This window comes from Bufo bufo, chromosome 3 (assembly GCF_905171765.1).
Source record: "Bufo bufo chromosome 3, aBufBuf1.1, whole genome shotgun sequence".
NCBI lineage: Eukaryota > Metazoa > Chordata > Amphibia > Anura > Bufonidae > Bufo > Bufo bufo.
This window is the reverse complement of record NC_053391.1, coordinates 420143142-420169295: the sequence shown is the minus strand read 5'-3', so window position 1 is coordinate 420169295 and position 26154 is coordinate 420143142. Positions and strand designations below refer to the sequence as shown.

Sequence of the window (26154 nt, the reverse complement as noted above, 5' to 3'; positions counted from 1 at the left end):
CAGCTCTGACTTTCTGAGCATCTGTCATGTTTCCTGAGGTTCTACAATGGCCAGACAGTACAAACACCCCACAAATGACCCCATTTCGGAAAGTACACACCCTAAGGTATTCGCTGATGGGCATAGTGAGTTCATAGAACTTTTTATTTTTTGTCACAAGTTAGCGGAAAATGATGATTTCTTTTTTTTTTTTTTTTTTCTTACAAAGTCTCATATTCCACTAACTTGTGACAAAAAATAAAAACTTCTATGAACTCACTATGCCCATCACGAAATACCTTGGGGTCTCTTCTTTCCAAAATGGGGTCACTTGTGGGGTAGTTATACTGCCCTGGCATTCTAGGGGCCCAAATGTGTGGTAAGGAGTTTGAAATCAAATTCTGTAAAAAATGACCTGTGAAATCCGAAAGGTGCTCTTTGGAATATGGGCCCCTTTGCCCACCTAGGCTGCAAAAAAGTGTCACACATCTGGTATCTCTGTATTCAGGAGAAGTTGAGGAATGTGTTTTGGGGTGTCATTTTACATATTCCCATGCTGGGTGAGATAAATATCTTGGTCAAATGCCAACTTTGTATAAAAAAATGGGAAAAGTTGTCTTTTGCCAAGATATTTCTCTCACCCAGCATGGGTATATGTAAAATGACACCCCAAAACACATTCCCCACCTTCTCCTGAGTACGGCGATACCAGATGTGTGACACTTTTTTGCAGCCTAGGTGGGCAAAGGGGCCCATATTCCAAAGAGCACCTTTCGGATTTCACAGGTCATTTTTTACAGAATTTGATTTCAAACTCCTTACCACACATTCGGGCCCCTAGAATGCCAGGGCAGTATAACTACCCCACAAGTGACCCCATTTTGGAAAGAAGACACCCCAAGGTATTCCGTGAGGGGCATGGCAAGTTCCTAGAATTTTTTATTTTTTGTCACAAGTTAGTGGAAAATGATGATTTTTTTTTTTTTTTTTTTCATACAAAGTCTCATATTCCACTAACTTGTGACAAAAAATAAAAACTTCCATGAACTCACTATGCCCATCAGCGAATACCTTGGGGTCTCTTCTTTCCAAAATGGGTTCACTTGTGGGGTAGTTATACTGCCCTGGCATTCTAGGGGCCCGAATGTGTGGTAAGGAGTTTGAAATCAAATTCTGTAAAAAATGACCTGTTAAATCCGAAAGGTGCTCTTTGGAATATGGGCCCCTTTGCCCACCTAGGCTGCAAAAAAGTGTCACACATCTGGAATCTCTGTATTCAGGAGAAGTTGAGGAATGTGTTTTGGGGTGTCATTTTACATATACCCATGCTGGGTGAGATAAATATCTTGGTCAAATGCCAACTTTGTATAAAAAATGGGAAAAGTTGTCTTTTGCCAAGATATTTCTCTCACCCAGCAGGGGTATATGTAAAATGACACCCCAAAACACATTCCCCACCTTCTCCTGAGTACGGGGATACCAGATGTGTGACACTTTTTTGCAGCCTAGGTGGGCAAAGGGGCCCATATTCCAAAGAGCACCTTTCGGATTTCACAGGTCATTTTTTACAGAATTTGATTTCAAACTCCTTACCACACATTTGGGCCCCTAGAATGCCAGGGCAGTATAACTACCCCACAAGTGACCCCATTTTGGAAAGAAGAGACCCCAAGGTATTCGCTGATGGGCATAGTGAGTTCATGGAAGTTTTTATTTTTTGTCACAAGTTAGTGGAATATGAGACTTTGTATGAAAAAAAAAAAAAAAAAAAAATCTGCATTTTCCACTAACTTGTGACAAAAAATAAAAAATTCTAGGAACTCGCCATGCCCCTCACGGAATACCTTGGGGTGTCTTCTTTCCAAAATGGGGTCACTTGTGGGGTAGTTATACTGCCCTGGCATTTTCCAGGGGCCCTAATGTGTGGTAAGTAGGTAAATGACCTGTGAAATCCTAAAGGTGCTCTTTGGAATATGGGCCCCTTTGCCCACCTAGGCTGCAAAAAAGTGTCACACATGTGGTATCGCCGTATTCTGGAGAAGTTGGGGAATGTGTTTTGGGGTGTCATTTTACATATACCCTTGCTGGGTGAGAGAAATATCTTGGCAAAAGACAACTTTTCCCATTTTTTTATACAAAGTTGGCATTTGACCAAGATATTTCTCTCACCCAGCATGGGTAAATGTAAAATGACACCCCAAAACACATTCCCCAACTTTTCCTGAGTACGGCGATACCAGATGTGTGACACTTTTTTGCAGCCTAGATGCGCAAAGGTGCCCAAATTCCTTTTAGGAGGGCATTTTTAGACATTTGGATACCAGACTTCTTCTCACGCTTTGGGGCCCCTAGAATGCCAGGGCAGTATAAATACCCCACATGTGACCCCATTTTGGAAAGAAGACACCCCAAGGTATTCAATGAGGGGCATGGCGAGTTCATAGAAAATTTTTTTTTTTGGCACAAGTTAGCGGAAATTGATATTTTTAATTTTTTTCTCACAAAGTCTCCCGTTCCGCTAACTTGGGACAAAAATTTCAATCTTTCATGGACTCAATATGCCCCTCACGGAATACCTGGGGGTGTCTTCTTTCCGAAATGGGGTCACATGTGGGGTATTTATACTGCCCTGGCATTCTAGGGGCCCTAAAGCGTGAGAAGAAGTCTGGAATATAAATGTCTAAAAAATTTTACGCATTTGGATTCCGTGAGGGGTATGGTGAGTTCATGTGAGATTTTATTTTTTGACACAAGTTAGTGGAATATGAGACTTTGTAAGAAAAAAAAAAATAATTCCGCTAACTTGGGCCAAAAAAATGTCTGAATGGAGTCTTACAGGGGGGTGATCAATGACAGGGGGGGTGATCAATGACAGGGGGGGTGATCAATGACAGGGGGGTGATCAATGACAGGGGGGTGATCAGGGAGTCTATATGGGGTGATCACCACAGTCATTGATCATGCCCCTGTAAGGCTTCATTCAGACGTCCGGATGCGTTTTGCGGATCCGATCCATCTATCAGTGGATCCGTAAAAATCATGCGGACGTCTGAATGGAGCTTTACAGGGGGGTAATCAATGACAGGGGGGTAATCAATGACAGGGGGGTGATCAGGGAGTCTATATGGGGTGATCACCACAGTCATTGATCACGCCCCTGTAAGGCTTCATTCAGACGTCCGGATGCGTTTTGCGGATCCGATCCATCTATTAGTGGATCCGTAAAAATCATGCGGACGTCTGAATGGAGCTTTACAGGGGGGTAATCAATGACAGGGGGGTAATCAATGACAGGGGGGTGATCAGGGAGTCTATATGGGGTGATCACCACAGTCATTGATCACGCCCCTGTAAGGCTTCATTCAGACGTCCGGATGCGTTTTGCGGATCCGATCCATCTATCAGTGCATCCGTAAAAATCATGCGGACATCTGAATGGAGCTTTACAGGGGGGTGATCAGGGAGTCTATATGGGGTGATCACCACAGTCATTGATCATGCCCCTGTAAGGCTTCATTCAGACGTCCGGATGCGTTTTGCGGATCCGATCCATCTATCAGTGCATCCGTAAAAATCATGCGGACGTCTGAATGGAGCTTTACAGGGGGGTAATCAATGACAGGGGGGTGATCAGGGAGTCTATATGGGGTTTTTACCACAGTCATTGATCACGCCCCTGTAAGGCTTCATTCAGACGTCCGGATGCGTTTTGCGGATCCGATCCATCTATCAGTGCATCCGTAAAAATCATGCGGACATCTGAATGGAGCTTTACAGGGGGGTGATCAGGGAGTCTATATGGGGTGATCACCACAGTCATTGATCATGCCCCTGTAAGGCTTCATTCAGACGTCCGGATGCGTTTTGCGGATCCGATCCATCCATCAGTGGATCCGTAAAAATCATGCGGACGTCTGAATGGAGCTTTACAGGGGGGTGATCAATGACAGGGGGGTAATCAATGACAGGGGGGTGATCAGGGAGTCTATATGGGGTGATCAGGGGTGATCAGGGGCTAATAAGGGGTTAATAAGTGACGGGGGGGGGGGTGTAGTGTAGTGTAGTGGTGCTTGGTGCTACTTTACTGAGCTACCTGTGTCCTCTGGTGGTCGATCCAAACAAAGGGGACCACCAGAGGACCAGGTAGCAGGTATATTAGACGCTGTTATCAAAACAGCGTCTAATATACCTGTTAGGGGTTAAAAAAAAAACATCTCCAGCCTGCCAGCGAACGATCGCCGCTGGCAGGCTGGAGATCAACTCTCTTACCTTCCGTTCCTGTGAGCGCGCGCGCCTGTGTGCGCGCGTTCACAGGAAATCTCGGCTCACGCGAGATGACGCCTATTGGCGTTAGCGTAGCCTGGGGGAGCCGCCGCAATGACGCCTTTCGGCGTTACAGTTGCGGGAAGTGGTTAAAGGGGTTGTCTCACTTCAGAAAATTGCATATTTTATGTAGAGAAAGTTAATACAAGCCACTTATTAACATATTATGCTAGTCTACATTGCTTCCTCTGCTGGTTGGATTAATTTTTCCATCACATTATACACTTCTAGTTTCCATGGTTACGACAACCCTTCAATCCAAGATTGGTAGTTTTGCTTCCACTGTATAGCAAAAAGCAATGACCTATGTGTGTTCCTATTGTCCTGGCCACCAGAGAGGCCAGTGCTTTTTTCTATAGCGTGCAGGGCCACTGATTGCAGGGTGATAGTAACCATGGAAACAAGAAGTGTATAATGTGATGGAAAAATGAGTCTAGTAACCAAAGGAAGCAATATGGATAATAATATATTAGTAAATGCCTTGTATTAACTTTCTCTACTTGACAAATGCCACTTGCCGAAGTAGGACAAACCCTTTACCTTTTGCTGGTAAACATGCATGTCCTGTACTTTTGAATGTTTTCCACACACAACAGTCCAAACACAACTAGTAATTTATTTTGCACATGATAATAGGTATGTAAATTTGCAAACTATAAGAAATGTCATGCATCATTTGAAAATATTTAAAAATATTGTACAATATATTTTGTATAGATGAATGATCTTTGAAGATCATAGGCTGTGGGTTTTCTAACGTATCATTTGTATTCTCACTGGCAAATTATAATTATGATGATTACTCTAAGATGAGTGAATTGTAACAATTATTGGCCAGTGTAAGCGGACTTATGTTTTGATCTGTCTTCATGTGTTAGGCACATACTTTAACACTATGGGGGGCAATTATTAAGACCAGAGTTTTAGACGCCGGTCTTAATAACCCCTTTAGTTGGCGGTGGATCTGTTGAGTTATGTAGAGGAGACAGACAGTACATAACTTTTGAGTATACACGGTCGGTCTAAATGTAAACCAGCTTCCTTGCTGGCTTAAGTTTAGACCATTTTCTATTCCTAAAACCAGTGTTTAAATAATCAATGAGACGGACCTCATGGCACGCTCCCTTCATCACCATGCCCCCATTTTTCAGACCTGACATCAGTGGGAAAAAGTTGCATATTGCAGTGCAAATAACCTTTGTGCCACAATCTGCACCAGAAATACACCTAATATGGGCAAATTTCTTATAGTAAAGGACCACCTATATTCTGTCGTGTCTACCGACAGGATACAGGTGTAGAAGTAAAACTGACCCTAATTCTAGTTTAAAACACCCAGGAAGATTCATTTATAATAATACAATGATTAAAACCTTGTAGAAAAGTTATTTGCCAAAAACAAATTTTTACTTTATTTTAAACCACATAAAGCCAATGAAGGGTGACAAGTTCTATGTATCTTTTATTCGGCAAGCCACTGGACAACCTGAATTTAATTAAAGCATGAACACTGCACAGAATGCTAACATTTAAGTTAACATCAGCACCAATATAATGAATGTAATTTTATTAATGTATGTCAATATTCCTTACACAATATGCAAATTGCAGTTCTTTCCCTTGGCAGGCAGAATGTTGTTACTTGCACATTGTACAAGTGCAGAATGACAATATTTTCCTGATTGCAATATGCCTTCTACTTGGTAAAATTGTTCTCTTGATATTCTTTGCAGGGGTTCTCTCCCTAATGTTTTTTGCAGGGGTGGATTAATTGGTGTTTATCTTTAGAACAAGCATCTGACATTATTTGGAAGTCTTCATGGACTCATTTGCATGTAAGCATTCCTATCAGTGGAGACTTATAAAGAAGCATTTCACATACTCATTTGCATGTAATGCTGAGCACAACTTCTATGTGTGAGTGCTGTCATGATTTGAAGCTATGAATTTAAAAGAACTGTTTTCAGGAACCATTTCTCTATCCTTCAAAAGCAAACTCAAAAGGGTGGTAGTCAGAGCACACGTTTTGGTAAATGATGTTGAAATTACTTTAACATTGAAAAGGTCAAAATAATGATTGAACAAAAAGTAGCTTCAATATTTTCTAATTACATAATTCTAAATGAATATGAAAACATAAGGAGGGACAATTATCAAAACCAGTGTAAAAGAAAACAGGCCATAGCAACCAATCAGATTCCACCTTTCAATTTTAGAGCTCAGTTGGAAAATGAAAGGTGGAATCTGATTGGTTACTATGGGCAGCAAAGCCAGTTTTACTTTAAACTAGTTTGATAGGGAGGAGCGAACCCGTGGAAGTTCGGGTTTGCTGGTTTCGGACGAGCTTCAGGTCAAATTTTGGTTTGGTACCCGACCTTCACCCGAAAATGACCCCGAACCCGAACTTCACTTTATTATTTTCCATTATAACATGTCTTATAAAGGAAAATAATAGCATTCTTAAGAAAAAATGCAAAAGAATATGGCCATTTAGGGGTTAAACCCCCCCAACTCATCCACTTGATCTCGCTGCAGCAGTCTATTCTATCTTCATTCAGCAGGACCTGCGATGTGCCAATTACGTCACCTCGCTATCCCACGTGGTGGCAAGGCAAAGAGGTCATGCTGGCGAAGGAACATTACAATATATAGAGCAAGCCACAATGGGAGGTGGGGTGGGAAGGAGAGTTGAGGGAGGAAATTATTTTTTCTTCAGTTTGGTTTATAAATAATTACAGTAAACTCACAGAATATTATGAGAATAAGAAAGTGCCTGAAATGGGTGATATTATTTTATTTATTAAACAATTGGGATCCAGATCATTTGTATGCAAGTTCAACACTTCTGTATCTCCTATTTTGTCAATAATGTTGTTTCAAATGTAACAGTTGGTATTTGGGATTTGAAAGTACAAAAAACACTGAAGTCTCCAACGTACCACATTGTGCCATGCCTGTAGTCAAGTAAAATGCAATAATATTGTTCAAAAGCCTTCCAAACCAAATTTCTAAGCTATGTTAATATTAGCTTCTTGGTGAAGAAACAGGAAGTCAGAATAATGCCTTGGCCGGTGGAATTTGTCAAATATTCTCCATTGTAAATTCTTTTTAATCAAGAGAAGCTTATAGAACGACCTACAGAATTCATGTATTGATTATTTCTTTAATGGTAGGGATTTTATGTTTTAATGAAAAAAAAAAACTGAAAAAAAGCAGGCTTTGTCAGGATCTACAAGTCTGAGGTCATCATAGAAAATGCTTCAAATGCCAAAAAGAGTTAAGTAAATGTGGAGACATATACACCTCCATGGCTGTGGCCTAAAGCTGAATATTCCTGTTTTGCCAGAGTTACACTTTAAGGTATTAGATATCCTTCTGCAAAATTATTTTAATTTCATATGAGATATGATAAAAGCAAAGTTCACTGATGTGCCTTGTTGCCTTCTATGATTAATTCATATTATTTTAATAAGGCAAGGATTAGGAAAGATGCTGCTTTGTGCAGAGAGTCTGATAAACATTTGTTAACTTTGACTTGATAGAAAATGAACAATAAATGTCAGGTACATGTACAAAAAAAAAAAAAAGCAGCCCTCCTGGGTAAAGCTATAATTGAGAATTGGGACCTGCTGATTCAGGCCAGCTTATTAAAATCATAGTAGCAATATTGTCCAAATGTAAACATTTTGCATGGGTGCCAGTGCACATTCAGATTTGGTCAGATTTCCTGATACAACAAGCTAAAATTAAAAGTGGATCCAAAAAAAGAGTAGAAGCAGGATCTATCCTTTAAACATTTTCTCCTTTTATGAGCATTACCCTAGTGGGGATTTACATTTTTCATTTATACACCACCTACAATGGTTTTCAAAATTGGGTGGGAAAGTGGATGTAATTAAGTATAATCATTAGCATCACTCTGGATTTATCAATGTGATATTTTTAAATAGTCAGCAAATGGGGGTGGAGTTGAAAAAAATTGACAAAAATGTCCTTTTTAAAAATACATCACATTTACTAAACTATTTGTGACATTTGATAAATTTAGCACCAATTATTCAAACACATACTAATACCACTTTTGACATAATAAATATGAGGTTCTCAGCAAATATATCTTGATAAAAAAATATATGTGCCCACCCACCATGGCAAGGTGACCTCAATCAAGGTGGGAACCTTCTCTATAATGCCTATCTTTATGCTGGTGAGCATCTAAATTTCCCTATATAATCCCAAGGACATAGATAAATCACCCCTTTTTTTCTTCAATTGTTCATCTATTTCACCTGCTGCAGCATTAATACTTAATCTGTTGAATTAAATTGTTGAATATGTTGCAGGTTAAATCACGGTGTAGGGCACCGGGTAATCCACATTGGGGTGTCCACATTGATGTCAAGGCTGGAGTAGTGGGTCAGATGTGGAACCCCTTGGCAGGGACGAAATAATTCCAAAAACAGCGGAGTACAAAAGGGTAATCCAATCGGATAGTCAGGTCCAGTTCCGGGTCGTGGCGGGCAGCAGGAATCGTAGTCAAGGGATCAGGCAAAGAGTCGGTAGCCGGGAAGTCAGAATAAACAGGAAAGAGCTGGGTGTTCACCATAAGGTAGAATAACTCAGCAATGAGTCAAGGCTCTGACCGGCTTTAAGTACACCTTGAACCCAGGACCGCCTGCCCTGGTTGCCAGGCAACCTGGAAGCTTCCTAGTCAGAAGCCAATCATAAGGCTGTGGGCAGCGGTGAAGGCTGAAGTCCTCCCCCAGCCTGAGTAGCACCTGTGACTTGGAATGGCGCGTGCACACTATGCTCATATCCCCGCGCACGCGCGCGGCTTGTGTACACCCGGCGCCCGACCCGCACATGCGCACTGGCCACACCAGCGCCAGACACCCTGCCAGGAAGAGGAGAAGGTGGAGCCACCTGCACCCGATGCCCGCATCTGCGAACCTGATGAGAAACGGCCCCCCTGGGTCCCTGACAATTGATTAATAGAAAAACTATTTTATTAGTCCCTGATTCACAAATTGGCGGTGATACACCTGTCTCATTCTACTGTTTGCGGAGTGTTCACATAGATTAATAGATAGGCAAGTCTATTAGGATGATGCACTTGTCTCATTCTACTGTTTGTGGCATATCCACATTGGTTAATAGATAAGCAATTCTATTAGGCCCTGATTCACAAAGTGGGGTGATACACCTGTCTCATTCTCTTGTTTGTGGTATGTCTAAAATGATATTTAACTGCTTCTGTTAACCAGTTACTGTGATTTACTGTTACAGGGAGGTCTTATTTTACACTGTGCGGGCAGTGCAAATAAATTGATTCTTCACACTGCAGAGTTGGCCACGAGTTGATTTCGTCGTGTGTGTGTATAAACAGGGGCAGGGATCGACCACTGTTGAGGCTTACTTTTTGAATGTCTGGTCCCAACAAGCCACTGCCTTTTTGCCTTAACATCTTGTGTGTTTAACCCCTTCCCAACCTCCATCGTACTATTACAGCACAGCGGGAAATTAGTTCCTGACCTCCTCCGTAATAGTACTTCAGGGTGATTGTGCAGATGCAGGAGCAGCGCTCATTCCATCAACAGCAGGGGCCCAGCTGTTACTGACAGCCGATACCCCGCTGTACCTGCTGGCAATACAGAAAGCCCGATGCTGGAGGATTAATCCCTTATATGCTGCAGTCAATGCTGACCATGCCATCCAAAGGGTTGCAGAGGGAGGGGGATCCCTCTTTCTCTCTATCGCCCGCCACTTTGCAATAACAAGGGGAAGTTGGTTGCCATGGAGGTCCCAGAGCTTGCAAAAGCTATGTTACATAGCTATATAGTTGATACCGTTCAAAAAATACATAAGTCCATCAAGTTCAACCAAGGGATAGGTGGGGACGTGAATAGCAGAAGGAAGTGAGACTCTACACGTTTTCATAAGCATTCATGTTTTTTACTTTTAAGAATTCATCTAAACCCTTTATTTTTTTTTTTTTTTTAAATTTTTCAAAAGCTTTATTGAAAGATGTAAAGTTACAATACAGAGATTCCTTGTCAAAAGGTAGTACACATCCGTATACAGTGAAGTACTGTTTGGTCATCAATAACGTAACAACAATAGGTTAACAAAATTAACGTAGTGGATGTCAGTCCTCATACATTGTGTAGTAATGAAGGTTATTATCTTATATATATAATAGTGTCTTAAGTCGCCAGTCTACTCTAAAGTGTGCTTGTACCTTTACATTTATTTGGTCTCATTGAAGTGTCTGAATAGAACCCATGGTTTCCAAAGGGCCTCAAATTTATTATGGGAGTTATTCTCCCAGGCAGATAGGTCTTCAAACCTATATAAGGAGTCTACTTTGTTTATCCAATAATCCAGAGGAGGAAGATCCGACGAAAGCCAATATCTGGGGATTAAGAGGCGTGCTGCTGAAAGCAGTATTTTAAACAATGGAGTGATGCCGGTGGATAAGCGGGGATGGGAAAGGCCTAGTAAAGCTAATTGAGGAGAAGGCGGAATATCAGTTTTGCAAATTAAATTGCATTGTTTGAAGATCGTTGACCACCAGCTTTGCAACGGTGGACAGGACCACCATATATGAAAAATTTTTCCCACCTCCTCGCCACACCTCCAGCAAACATCAGAACCACTAGTGCTATATCTACAGGTAATGTCGGGTGTTTTATACCACCTAGACAGTATTTTGTACCCATTTTCCTGTATCCTAACACATCTGGAGGATTTGTGGGGTTCTTTAAAAAGCTTCAATTGGTCGTATTCTGAAAGTAAGGTGTTCAGGTCTTTTTCCCAGGCTCCAATGAATGGCAATTTTGGGGGACATATAGGGCTATTCAATCTTCTATATAGTTGGGAGATTAATTTTCTTGGGGGTTGTTTAGCGTCGATAAGACTTTCAAACCAAGTAAGGGGTCTTAATAGTGCCTGATAGGGGACCCATTTTGTTAAGTTGGCAGATATAGACGAATAAAGAGAGGGAAAAAGTTTGGCCTCAGGAAAGAGCGAGTCAAAGTGGACTTTATGAATCAACTTGCCATCTACCCCAAAGAGGGAGATCACTGGAATTTCAGATTTACGGGTCTGTATGGGAAGACTCTGTTTCAATTCCGGTGTGGCCATGTCTATTAAGTCTCTAACTTGAATTAGAGGGGAGGGCAATGGGATCCCATGATCCGAATTTTGGAATTTGTTCCAGGCTTCTAGAGTAGCAATAATAGATGGACTGGTGGATTTAAACTTAACTCGGTCCTGTTGAGGCAGGATCAGGAGGGTTCTAAAAGAGGTTTTGGCCATTGCAGCCTCCATTCTAGGCCAGGATTTATAAGTAGGGTCCCTGAACCAGTCTACCACTCTGGTTAATAGCATAGCTGAATTATATAATGAAGGGTTAGGGAGGTTAATACCACCGGAGAATTTGGGGTTTTGTAGAGTAGAGAAACGGATGCGGGCTTTCTTGTGGCTTCATATGAATGATCTGATTTCTTTGTCTAAGGATTGAAAAAAAGATTTTGGAATTGGGAGAGGGAGAACTTGTTGTAAATAGTTAAGTTTGGGGAGGACTAATGAGGTAAATATATTTTTCCGGCCAAACCAGGATAGTGTTTGAGGGTGGAGGTTAATTAATTGTTCTTGCATGGATTTTAACAGATGAAGGAAGTTGAGTTGAAATAATTTGGATAGATCAGTGCTTATTTTTATGCCTCGATAGGTAATGAAGGGGGTATCCCAATTAAATGGGGAATGAGCTGCTAAGTCCGTTTTAGTACGGGAGTTTAGGCCTAAACTTAGAATGTGAGATTTCTTCATGTTTATTTTCAGGTTCGAAAGGGGACTGATTTTTTCGAAGATGTCATAAATTAAGGGAAGGGATGTCTTTGGGTTGGAAGTTAGGAGGAGAAGGTCGTCCGCAAATGCTGCGATTTTGTGTTCGTGATCTCCAAGCTTAATACCTCTAATTTTGTCATTTTGACGGAAGGCTTGAAGGAGTGGTTCCATAGAAAGAACGAAAACCAGAGGGGAAAGTGGACACCCTTGGCGCGTGCCGTTTCTGATAGAGAAAGAAGGGGAGGTAGTTTCATTTACCAGCACCGACGCCGAAGCGTTGGAATACATGGAGAAGACTGCGTCAATATAAGGTGTTGGAAAACCAAATTTAGACAGCGTAAGGCGTAAGAAGTCCCAACTAATCCTGTCAAACGCCTTTTCGGCGTCGGTGCCGAGAAGAACTAGGGGATGAGATAGTTTGGTGGCGTGATGAATGGTGTTGAGAATTCTGACAGAGTTGTCTTTGCCCTCTCTGCCAATCACAAACCCCGTTTGGTCTTTGTGTATTAGAGACGGGAGAATAGGGGATAGGCGGTTCGCTAACAATTTGGCCAGGATTTTTAAGTCTAGGTTGAGTAAGGAGATGGGGCGATAATTTGCACAATGGGCTGGGTCCTTACCTTCTTTGGGGATAATGGTTATGAGGGCTCTCGTCATATCTACTGAGAGAGGGGTACCTTTAAGTGAATGATTACATACGTTTAACAGGAAAGGGGATATGGTTTCGCTAAATGTATTATAGTAATGGGCAGTGAGGCCGTCAGGTCCTGGGGCTTTGTTTTTTGGGAGCATTTTAATAGCTGATTTCAGTTCATCCATTGAAAAAGGGGATTCTAGTATCCTTTTATTAGAAGAATCGAGTTTCGGGAGAGAAACTGAGTCCAGGAATTTGTTGATAGCTTCAGTAACTAGGAGATCGTTGTCAATGGTAGAGGGTTGGGGTAAATTGTAAAGGGATTGGTAGAAGGTTTGAAATTGGAAGGCTATTTCTTTAGAAGTCGTGACTACCTCTCCTTTATTATTGTGAATTTTGCAGATGTAGTTGTGGTTTCTCCTCTTTTTTAATCTATTCATGACAAATTTAGACGCTTTATCGCCATGGGCAAAAAAATTAAACTGGGAGTTAAGAAAATATTTGGCCGAAATTGAATTAAGGTTATTTTTTAGGTCAGAACGAAGAGTGTTAAGTTTAAATAGGTGAGTGTCCGACAGTGATTTTTTATGGATTGCTTCCATTTTACTAATTTCAGATAAAAGGTCATCGATTCGGGCCTTCTTTAGTTTTTTTTGATAGGCCCCAAGGCTAATGAGTTGGCCTCTTATGAAGGCCTTGTGAGTGTCCCAGAGAACGTGAGGGGAGGTGTCAGGGAGGGCGTTTAGGGAGAAGAAGTCTTTGAGGGAATTCTGAATTCTGGCTTTATTTTCTTTTGAGGAAATTAGTTGTTCGTTCAGTCTCCAGTTAATAGATTTAGATGTTACTTGGGGGGTGAAGATCGTGATAAAAATAGGGGAATGATCGGATAGATGAATGGAATCTATACGGGTTTTGGCGCATAACTGGAGGTGGGTTTTAGAAATAAATAAATAGTCTAGCCTCTGGTATGAGCCATGGACGTTAGAAAAAAAGGTATAGTCCCTTTCAAAGGGGTTAAAAGTTCTCCATGTATCAACCAGGTTCAGATTATGAAATATTTTATTTATGGAGTTAAGCGTCTTTCGAGAGAGGGCAGATTTTTTTGTTGAAGAGTCTAGGGTGGGATTTAAGGCAACATTAAAGTCCCCTCCCATGACAACAATGCCTTCCTGGAAAGACTCTATAATTGGGCAGATAGAATCAAACCAAGACGCCTGGTTGACATTGGGGGCATATATATTAATTAATGTATATATACGATTAGCTATAGAGCCTTTTAACATTATATATCTTCCCTCTAAGTCTTGAATATGCGAAGAATATTGGAAAACTGTATTTTTGCTGAAACCAATACTAACTCCCTTGGATGAGGAGGAGCCCGAGCCACAGTGGAACCACACAGGGAAGCTGGAGCGAGACAGGTCAGGGTAGCGGTTAAATTTAAAATGGGTTTCTTGTAGGAATAATATAGCGGTGTCATTCTTTTTGAGTAGTGAGAAAATTTGACACCTTTTGGAGGGGGCATTAAATCCTTTAACATTAAAGGACGCAACTGTTAGAGCAGTCATTTCACTTCAGTTTGTGTGTGGGGCCACTGTCGACCTTGAATCCGGAGATGAGAAATATATAGATTAGACCTTAAGTTTGTATGTTTGCGGTAAAACCGTCTAAATGTGTATACATAGCAACATGACTGGTATATTAAAGTAGTAAATGATTGGAGACATCCACATAACAAAAACATGAAACAAAACCTCATAGAATATGAGGACAGGGGAAACCAAATATTAAGGCATTTCAGCAATAACACTTTAGAATCCAGTGTATAAGTAGAAGGGGGGATATTTAGTGACTTTAGTCATCACCCAATGCCGGGATGTATGACCAGACAAGGATATGTCAGGTTGAGAATAGAGCGGTAATGGTCTGACCTAATGAGAAGAATAGGTTTGAAGGAGTATATGTGTGGGAGGGCTGAGGAGAGGGAGACAGAGATAAATGGGTAAGGAGATGGGGAGGGGGGTTATAAGAAAGATTATCATGTGTCTTACATATACGACTGATCAGATAGTGGTTATAGAACCTCCATAAATGATAGGATGAGTAGATAAAATTCTCAGTCCCCCATGGTTAGCCTCCTCGGAGTGGAAAATGAAGGATCTCTTCTGGCTCTGGTATTCTTGGGGGTACGTTGCTTCTCCCACGGAATGGGAACCGGCAGGTCCGGGAGGAGTGATAGGTCCTGGATTACGTCCCAATTTTGGATTCCTATGGGGGCGATGTTAAGCTGAACATAGGCTTGGTCCAAATCTGTGTAGGAGGTGATGTTCGTCCTGCGACCTTCATGGAAAAAGGACAGTCTGAAGGGAAAGGACCATCTGTATTGAATATTATGTGATCTGAGCCAGTCCGTCAGGGGCTTTAGAATTCTTCTCTTTCTCAGAGTGGACTGGGCCAGATCCTGGAAAATAGAGATATCAAAACCTTCCCAGGCTAAATCTCTGGTAGATCGCGCTTTAGAAAGGATAGCTTCTTTTACTTGGAAGCTTAGAAATTTGCATATGATATCCCTGGGAGGGGCCGTTGTTGCAGGTTTGGGTCGGAGGGCTCTATGTGCCCTTTCCAGGATTACCTCATGTACAGAATCCGGGCCCAGTAAGGAAAGGCAGATTTGGATGATTGTATGCGAGATATCGCTTGCGGTGACGGATTCTGGGACGCCGCGAAAACGCAGGTTGTTGCGTCTTCCGCGGTTTTCTTGATCCTCCACTGCACAGTATAAAGCATTGAGATTGCTTTGTACGGAGGTCAGGCGGCTAACAACCTGGATCTGGTGATTCGCCATAGCCGCATGCGATTCTTCTAGTACCTCCACTCTCCTCCCGATATGCCGGACATCCTGCTTGATGGCGGAGAGGTCTGTACTCAGGGGTTCCAGTGCAGTCGCGAGGGTCGCCGACAGTGCTTCTTTGAGGTAGGATCTGGAGATCGGGAGGTTATCTGTGGGGTCTTCTACCTCCGGAGATGACTCCTTGTCCCTCTGTGTGTAGCTGGCGGCGCGAGGTGAAACCGGCGCCATTTGGTTATCTCGGGCAACGAATGCAGCGGCGGCTTTCTTGACAAATTTATCCATGTCACCTTTGTTAGCCACATGTCTGCTCGAATCCGAGGATTCTCCAGCCTTTGAGCCACCGATCTTGACCATTTTTATGTCTGGGGGCTAATTATGAAAGCTGTAAGGGTGATTTTCAGTACGGAGCTGCAGCCTCAGGCAACCATCAGCTTCAGGCGCTAGCTCCTCCCCCCATCTAAACCCTTTTTAAAACAGTCTACTGTTCCTGCTGTGACCACGTCCTGAGGAAGTCTATTCCACAGATTCACAGTAAAGAAGCTTTGACATTTCTGGAGACTGAACTTTTTCTTCTCCAGTCGGAGGCAGTGCCCCCTTGTCTTTTAAAGGTATTTTACATGGAACAGTTTTTCACCATATTTTTTGTATGACCCATTTATATATTTGTATAGGTTAATCATGTCCCGCCCTTAGACGTCTCTTCTCAGGACAAAATACATTAAATTATTTTAATCTTTCTTCATAACTAAGATCCTTCATGCCACTTGATCAGTTTAGTCACTCTCCTCTGTACTTTTTCCAGCTGCAGTGCATCCTTTCTATGGACTGGTGCACAGAACTGAACTGCATATTCCATATGAGGCCGCACCACCGCTTTGTAAAGTGGTAATATTACATCCCTGCCCTGCGAGTCCATGCCTCATTGCCTCGATTAATGCATGACAATATCCTGGTGGCCTTAGAAGCAGCTGATTGACATTGTATGCTGTCATTTAATCTATGATATACAAGGACATCCAAATTCTAATCTATAAGTGACTCTCCCAGTGTTACATCACCTAGGACAAATGAACCACCGAGATTATTACTACCAAGATGCATAACTTTACATTTATCCACATGGAACCTCATTTGTCAAGTTGATGCCCAATCACTCAGAGTGTTCAAGTCAGCTTGTAGTTTATGGACATCTTCCATAGATTGTACAGTACTACATAGCTTCATGTCATCTGCAAAAATAGAAATGGTGCTATTAATCCCATCCTCGATATCATTAATAAATAAATTAAATGATAGAGGGCCCAGCGCTGAACCTTGGGCCCAGTATAACCCGGTACCATTCTGAATAGAAATTATTGACCACAACTCTCTGGACACGGTCCTTCAGCCATTTTTCAATCCAATTACAAACTATACTTTCCAAGCCTATATACCTTTTATTTTACCTATAAAACATCTATGAGGGACAGTATCAAAAGCCTTTGCAAAATCCAGAAACACTACATCCACAGCCACCCCTCTGTCTAGGCTACTACTCACTTCCTCATAAAAACAAATCAGATTAGTCTGACAACTTCTGTCCTTGGTAAACCCATGTTGGTTATCACATAATATTATTTACTGTCACATACTCCTGTATATAGTCCCTTAAAGGGAACCTGTCACCTGGATTTGGGGTATAGAGCTGAGGACATGGGTTGCTAGATGGCCGCTAGCACATCCGCAATACCCAGTCCCCATAGCTCTGTGTGCTTTTATTGTGTATAAAAACCGATTTGATACAATGCAAATTAACCTGAGATGAGTCATAGCTTGAAAATATGACTCTTCTCTGGTCACACAAGTAAGATATTACTCTTTTATGTTAATTTGCATATGTATCAAATCGTTTTTTTTACAGAATAAAAGCACACAGAGCTATGGGGACTGGGTATTGCGGATGTGCTAGCGGCCATCTAGCAACCCATGTCCTCAGCTCTATACCCAAAATCCCGGTGACAGGTTCCCTTTAACCCCTTAAGGACACAGCCTTTTTACACCTTAGGACCAGGCCATTTTTTGAAAATCTGACCAGAGTCCCTTTAAGTGCTGATAACTTTAAAACGGTTTGACTTATCCAGGCCGTTCTGAGATTGTTTTTTCGTCACATATTGTACTTCATGACACTGGTAAAATGGAGTCAAAAAAAAAATTTTTTTTGCACCAAAAAATACCTAATTTAACAAAAATTTGAAAAAAATTAGCAAATTTCAAAGTTTCAGTTTCTCTACTTCTGTAATACATAGTAATACCCCCAAAAATTGTGATGACTTTACATTCCCCATATGTCTACTTCATGTTTGAATTGTTTTGGGAATGATATTTTATTTTTTGGGGATGTTATAAGGCTTAGAAGTTTAGAAGCAAATCTTGAAATTTTTCCGAAATTTACAAAAACTCAATTTCTAGGGACCAGTTCAGGTCTCAAGTCACTTTGCGAGGCTTACATTATAGAAACCACCCAAAAATGACCCCATCTAAGAAACTACACCCCTCAAGGTATTCAAAACTGATTTTGCATACGTTGTTAACCCTTTAGGTGTTGCACAAGAGTTATTGGCAAATAGGGAGGAAATTTGAGAATTTCATTTTTTTGTCTAATTTTTCATTTTAACCCATTTTTTCCACTAACAAACCAAGGGTTAACAGCCAAACAAGACTGTATCTTTATTGCCCTGACTCTGCCATTTACAGAAACACCCAATATGTGGCCGTAAACTACTGTACGGCCACACAGCGGGGCGTAGAGTGAAAGGTGCGCCGTTTGGTTTTTGGAAGGCTGATTTTTATGGACTGGTTTATTTACACCATGTCCCATTTGAAGCCCCCTGCTGCACCCCTAGAGGAGAAACTCCCTAAAAGTGACCCCATCTAAGAAACTACACCCCTCAAGGTATTCAAAACTGATTTTACATACGTCGTTAACCCTTTAGGTGTTGCACAAGAGTTATTGGCAAATGGCGATGAAATTTGAGAATTTCATTTTTTTGCCTAATTTTCCATTTTAACCCATTTTTTCCACTAACAAAGCAAGGGTTAACAGCCAAACAAGACTGTATCTTTATTGCCCTGACTCTGCTGTTTACAGAAACACCCCATATGTGGCCGTAAACTACTGTACGGGCACACAGCGGGGCGTAGAGTGAAAGGTGCGCCGTTTGGTTTTTGGAGGGCTGATTTTGCTGGACTGTTTTTTTGGCACCATGTCCCATTTGAAGCCCCCCTGATGCACCCCTAGATTATAAACTCCATAAAAGTGACCCCATCTAAGAAACTACACCCCTCAAGGTATTCAAAACTGATTTTACAAACTTTGTTAACCCTTTAGGTGTTGCACAAGATTTAATGGAAAATAGAGATACAATTTCAAAATTTCACTTTTTTGGCAGATTTTCCATTTTAATATTTTTTTTCCAGTTACAAAGCAAGGGTTAACAGCCAAACAAAACTCATTATTTATGGCCCTAATTCTGTAGTTTACAGAAACACCCCATATGTGGTCGTAAACAGCTGTACGGGCACATGGCAGGGCGCAGAAGGAAAGGAACACCATATGGTTTTTGGAAGGCATATTTTGCTGGACTGGTTTTTTTGACACCATGTCCCATTTGAAGCCCCCCTGATGCACCCCTAGAGTAGAAACTCCAAAAAAGTGACCCCATTTTAGAAACAACGGGATAGGGTGGCAGTTTTGTTGGTACTAGTTTAGGGTACATATGATTTTTGGTTGCTCTATATTACACTTTTTGTGCGGCAAGGTAACAAGAAATAGCTTTTTTGGCACCGTTTTTTTTTTGTTATTTACAACATTCATCTGACAGGTTAGATCATGTGGTAATTTTATAGAGCAGGTTGTCACGGACGCGGAGATACCTAATATGTATACAATTTTTTTTATTTATGTACGTTTTACACAATGATTTCATTTTTAAAACCAAAAAAATGTTTTAGTGTCTCCATAGTCTAAGAGCCATAGTTTTTTCAGTTTTTGGGAGATTATCTTAAGTAGGGTCTCATTTTTTGCGGGATGAGATGACGGTTTGATTGGCATCTATTTTGGGGTGCATATGACTTTTTGATTGCTTGCTATTACACTTTTTGTGACGTAAGATGACAAAAAATGGCTTTTTTTACACCGTTTTTATTTTTATTTTTTTACGGTGGTCATCTGAGGGGTTAGATCATGTGATATTTTTATAGAGCCGGGCGATACGGACGCGGCGATACCTAATATGTATACTTTTTTTTTATTTATGTAAGTTTTACACAATGATTTCATTTTTGAAACAAAAAAAATCATGTTTTAGTGTTTCCATAGTCTAAGAGCCATAGTTTTTTCAGTTTTTGGGCGATTATCTTGGGTAGGGTATGATTTTTGCGGGATGAGATGACGGTTTGATTGTTACAATTTTGGCGTACATGCGACTTTTTTGATCACTTTTATTACCTTTTTTGGGAAGTAAGGTGGGCAAAATTTCAATTTCATCATAGTTTTTTATTTTTTATTTTTATGGTGTTCACCGTTCGGGTAAAGTAACATGACCGTTTTATAGATCAGGTCGTTACGGACGCGGCGATACCAAACATGTGTAGGGAATTTTATTTTTTTCATTTTTTATCAGTGATAAATGTGTTTTTTGATTTTTACTTTTTTTTCACTTTTATTCACTTTTTTTTGACCCAGACCCACTTGGTTCTTGAAGATCCAGTGGGTCTGATGTCTGAATAATACAGTACAGAACAATATATATTGTTCTGTACTGTATTTTACTTACACTGAACAGATCTATGCCATTCAGCACAGATCTGTTCAGCACCATGGACAGCAGGACGCCTGAGAGGCGTCCTGTTGCCATGGGAACCTTCCCCGTCTGCTCAGTACTGCTCAGAACTTCGCAGACGGGGAAGGGTAAGGAGGGGATCTCTCGGGGGGCTCTCTCCCTCCCCATCGGGGGGCTGCAAAGGCACAGCAGCCCCCCGATGGGAGAGGGAGGGAGCTCCCTGCGCTGTTAACCTTTTCCATACAGCGGTCCGTACGGACCGCTGTATGGAAAGGGTTAAACGGCTGACATCGCATCGCAGATGTCAGCCGTTTATACCAGGGTGCCAGCAATGTGCTGGCACCCTGGTATCCCCACTAGACACCAACGATTATACAAGGGGAGGCGGGCGGGGGATCGCGATCCCGCCTGCCGCACCGCCCGCCTCCCGCACCGCCCACACCGCCCGCAACCCTCCCCCTGCACCTCCCGCCACCATAAAAATCATTCGGGGGTGCAGGGGGGGGTAAATAAAACTTTTTTTATGGCATATAAAGTTTCTGATCCCTGCGGTCAGGGACTGCGGGGACCAGAAACTTCAGAAATCGCAGCAAACCGCAGGTCTGAATTGACCTGCGGTTTGCCGCGATCGCCGACATGGGGGGGTCACGGGACCCCCCCGCGCATTTAGCCTAGGTGCCTGCTCGATGATTTGAGCAGGCACCGGGTTCCGATCACTGCCAGCCGCACGGCAGTGATCGAAAATACACAGGGCGTACATGTACGCCCTGTGTCCTTAAGTACCAGGGCACAAGGGCGTACCTGTACGCCCTATGTCCTTAAGAGGTTAAGAGTCCTTAAACATTTTTCCCACAACAGAAGTTAAACTAACTGGTCTAGGGTGAGGATCTAGATCCTTTTTTAATATGGGCACCACATTTGCCTTGCTCTAAACACTTGGCACTGCACCAATACCTAGAAAATATTTTAAAAAATTGTTAGCCAGTGGAGTAAATTGCTGAATGTACTAACAGCCCCAGCACCACAGATATCAGCTGAGCTCCTTTTTCTTCTTTTGTATACACAGGGCTAAAAAACCCATTTAGTAACTCTGCCTTTTTCTTATCTTCAGTGACTAACCCCCCCCCCCCCCCCCCCATTCTTTACCATTATTTAGGGAACCTACCTGCTTGGACCTTGTTTTTTTTAGCATTTATATATTTAAATAATTTTTGGGATTTCTTTTGCCAGCTGCTGTTTGTTTTTTATTTTTGCTAATTTTATCTCCTTTTTACAGATTTTATTAAGCCCTTTGTAATCTTCAAACGCTATAGCTGACCCCTCAGATTTGTATTTTTAAATACCCTTTTTTGTCTTTTATTGCCCTTTTTACAGTAGCTATAAGCCATGGGAGGTTTAATTTTAGCTGTTTATACTTGTTACCTAAAAAAATTAATAATTTTGTGCGATTATTCAATGTGGATTTAAAGCTCTCCAATTTATCCTTAGTATTATTATGTGACAGTAGCTGCTCCCAGTATATGCTCTGAAATTCTGCCCTCAACCCAGGTAAATTAGCCTTTTTAAAATTCAGTGTCTTTGCTCTGCCTGACAGAGTTTGCTTCTTATAGTTTAGGGGGAATATACAGTACAGACCAAAAGTTTGGACACCTTGGATGTTCCACAGCAGTACTGGCCAAATATTCTGTGGACAGATGAAACCAAAGTTGAGTTGTTTGGAAGAAACACACAACACTATGTGTGGAGAAAAAGAGGCACAGCACACCAACATCAAAACCTCATCCCAACTGTGAAGTATGGTGGTGGGGGCATCATGGTTTGGGGCTGCTTTGCTGTGTCAGGGCCTGGATGGATTACTATCATCGAAGGAAAAATGAATTCCCAAGTTTCTCAAGACATTTTTCAGGAGAACTTAAGGCCATCTGTCCACCAGCTGAAGCTCAACAGAAGATGGGTGTTGCAACAGGACAACGACCCAAAGCATAGAAGTAAATCAACAACAGAATGGCTTAAACAGAAGAAAATCCGCCTTCTAGAGTGGCCCAGTCAGAGTCCTGACCTCAACGCGATTGAGATGCTGTGGCATGACCTCAAGAAAGCGATTCACACCAGACATCCCAAGAATATTGCAGAACTGAAACAGTTTTGTAAAGAGGAATGGTCAAGAATTACTCCTGACCATTGTGCACGTCTGATCTGCAACTACAGGAAACGCTTGGTTGAAGTTATTGCTGCCAAAGGTTATTAAATCCAAGGGTTCACATACTTTTTCCACCTGCACTGTGAATGTTTACATGGTGTGTTCAATAAAAACATGGTAACATTTAACTCTTTGTGTGTTATTAGTTTAAGCAGACTGTGATTGTCTATTGTTGTGACTTAGATGAAGATCAGATCACATTTTATGACCAATTTGTGCAGAAATCCATTTCATTCCAAAGGGTTCACATACTTTTTTTTGCAACTGTATCTATGCTGTAACTGTGTTATCTTAAAAGGAAAATGGCATTTTTTTAGATTTCAATAACCTGTTGCTTACTTCTCCTTCCTAAACGTTTTCTACATATGCTGAAAAATCTCACCAGTCTTTAAAAATTGTGTCCACTTTAAAGAGGACCTGTCACCTGACAAGTCTGTGTAACTATTTGCATTCCCCATGTAATAATGATTCTGGAGCATCTGTTCTTATGAGTCTATGTTGTGCCATTCCTTTGTTGCTACTGTAGTGATAAGCAGCGTAGGCAATATTCGTTTACGCAATATTTCCCAAATTTTTCGCATAATATTCACAATAAATTCGCGAATTCTAGAATTCGTGATCTCCAGTCATTATTTTCACGATTGCGCAAATCGGCACTAATGATGCGCATATTTCTTGCGCAATACATTCACATTTTATCAGGTCTGAGTAGATATTACTGATTGGTCACTAAGTATTGTTGTGACATCACAGCACTATGTCTGTAGCATGTATGTATGGATAGCAGAGAAACAGTAATTCCTATCACACTACCTAACACCCAGCACTGAAACCTATCAGTTACACTAAATAAGGATATAACCTACACTGACTATCTCCCAATAGCTATCTGTATTTTATATATATATATATATATATATATATATATATATATATATATATATTAACTATCTATCTAATGTAGTTGGATAAGGAATAGGATCCAGATGAAAGGATAGAGCACAGAAATGTCATTGCTCTCTCTCTCTCTCAGAACTGCAAAAAAAAGTGCAGAAAATGGCTGCTGGGGAGTTTCTTATATAGTAAAGGGGTAGGCAACTTTCCTATTGGTTGCTAGGGATGTTGCTAAGCTCTGACAAATATATTGGAGCCTTCTCATTGGCCCACAAGCAAGAAGGGAGGTTACTGATCGAAAAAAAATCTAGAATATTTGCGATTACGAATATATAGCACTATATTCTACAACTTCACATTTTCTCGAAGTGCCGATAATCGACATAAAAATTTGTGATTAGAATATTTGCGATCAACACTAGTTCTAGCAACTTGCAGTAAAGGTACAGATGGGTGTTTCCAGTTACCTGTGCCATGTGACGCCAGCAGAACTGATTGGACAGAGTACTACACACCCAATACTGGTAACACCCAGCAGTACCTTTACTGCAGACTTCTGGCAATTTATTTATACACTTCTAGGATTAATACAGGAAACATAGAATGATAAGATAAGTTTCTCCAGAACTGGTATTACATGAATAACGCAAGTACTGTAGTTACTAAAACAGACAGGTCCTCAATACTGCGGGGGTCATTTACTATTCTGAAATACACCTAAATTAGGCGTATTTCAGGCGCAGATGGCTGGGCAATGGTTAGTTGCACTGCTATCTGTGACTTCGCCTCGCTTACCACAGGTTTAAAATTGCGGCTGTGGCATGGGCGGGGAAAGGTACAGGCCGGCAGGCCCATTTCATTCATTTTCTACTTCTGTTTTAGGTGTAGAAAATGGTCTAAATGTAAGACAACTCGGAAGCTGTCTTATATTTAGAACTGGCGCTGGATGATCCAAAGTTATAGAGAGGCCTGTGCCTCTTCATAACTTTCGCTGAACCACCTCCAGAACACTTTCTAGTGTATTTCCTTGTCCACTAGGTAGAGCAGGGGTATATCACAGCCAAAAATTGGTAAATGTCAGCCAACTATGTACCAGACAAATTAGTGAATTGTATTTCCCTTTCCACTATGTAGAGCAGGGGTATATCACAGCCAAAAATTGATAAATGTCACCCAACTATGTACCAGACAAATTGGTGAATTGTATTTCCCTTTCCACTATGTAGAGCAGGGGTATATCACAGCCAAAAATTTGTGAATTTCACCCAACAATGTAACAGACAAATTAGTGAAATGTATTTCCCTTTCCACTATGTAGAGCAGGGGTATATCACAGACAAAAATTTGGGAATTTCACCCAACAATGTAACAGATGAATTAGTGAAATGTATTTCCTTGTCCACTAGGTAGAGCAGCCTAATAGAAAGAAGGGACCGTGAATATTATAATTACACTGTTATTTTGATTTTATGTTAATTTTATATGTTATATTTTATAACTGTTTTATAACTACATTGGCCTTATATTGCTATTTGGCACATTTATGTCAGTATATGATAGTGGAATAATGTATGCATGATTAGCCATATAATATGCATAATTTCATAAGTGAGAAATAAATAAGATTTAGGTGACTTCTTGTTAGCTGGCCTTTACTTTGTATATTATTTGTCTAGCTATTGGATGGTAGCAGGCTGTGCTCTATTTTGGTGAGCTTCCCACAACGGTTTTGTGTACACTTCTTTTTGGTAAAAAAATAAAAATAAAAGAATATGATTCCATTCCGCCAAGGTTTTTGGGGTTTTGACATCACAGTGTTCAGTGTGTGATGCAAATGTCATAATGTCCTTATTTTGCTGCTCAATACAAATATGACAGGACCAACTTTTTTTTAAATATATTTTGGTCTGCAAAGGCTTGGTTTTTGCGGGATGAAATTTAGATTTCATTGGTACCATTTTTGTTGTACGTACAGGTAGAACTTTTTGATCACTGTTATTCAACTTTTTGATGGGAAAAACGGACAAAAAAATGATGAATTGCGTGTTTTTCATTTTTTTTTTCATTATGGAAATCAGTGCACATGAAAGTTTTATGAATATTTTAATAGTTCAGACATTTTCTATTTTTTTTTTATTTATTTTTTACATGCTTTTATATGTAAAATTGGGAAAGGGGGGTGATTTAAACAGTGTTGTTTTTTTTTTTTACTTTTTACTTTTATAGTGACAAAGTTTAACCCCCTTAGGGGGCTAGAACCTGGGATCTTTTGATCCCTTGTCCTATTCACCCAAATCACCATTCCCAGTCATTGCAGCCAGGTGTCTGCTGTATGATACAGCCAGCACCCGACGCTTATGGAGCGTGCACATATGGGTATACCTGATTTATAGTGGTTTGTGATGAATTAATTCATAACGAATCAAATTTCTTGTCAAAGTTCATTAAAAGGAAAATTGCATTTTTTTTAATTTCAATAACCTGTTGCTTACTTCTCCTTCCTAAACGTTTTCTACATATGCTGAAAAATCTCACCAGTCTTTAAAAATTTTGTCCACTTTAAAGAGGACCTGTCACCTGACAAGTCTGTGTAACTATTTGCATT

The 26154-nt window shown here is 40.9% G+C and overlaps 1 long non-coding RNA gene across 1 annotated transcript; it reads right to left on the bottom strand.

Annotated features, from left to right (window-relative positions):
* Window positions 1-2083: 2083 nt before the first annotated feature.
* Window positions 2084-24335, bottom strand: LOC120996475. Its single transcript, XR_005777787.1, has 3 exons — window positions 24236-24335; window positions 8367-8371; window positions 2084-2095 (listed from the first exon to the last, which is right to left on the bottom strand). It is a non-coding gene; the product is annotated as an uncharacterized LOC120996475 (long non-coding RNA).
* Between the last annotated feature and the right edge of the window lie 1819 nt (window positions 24336-26154).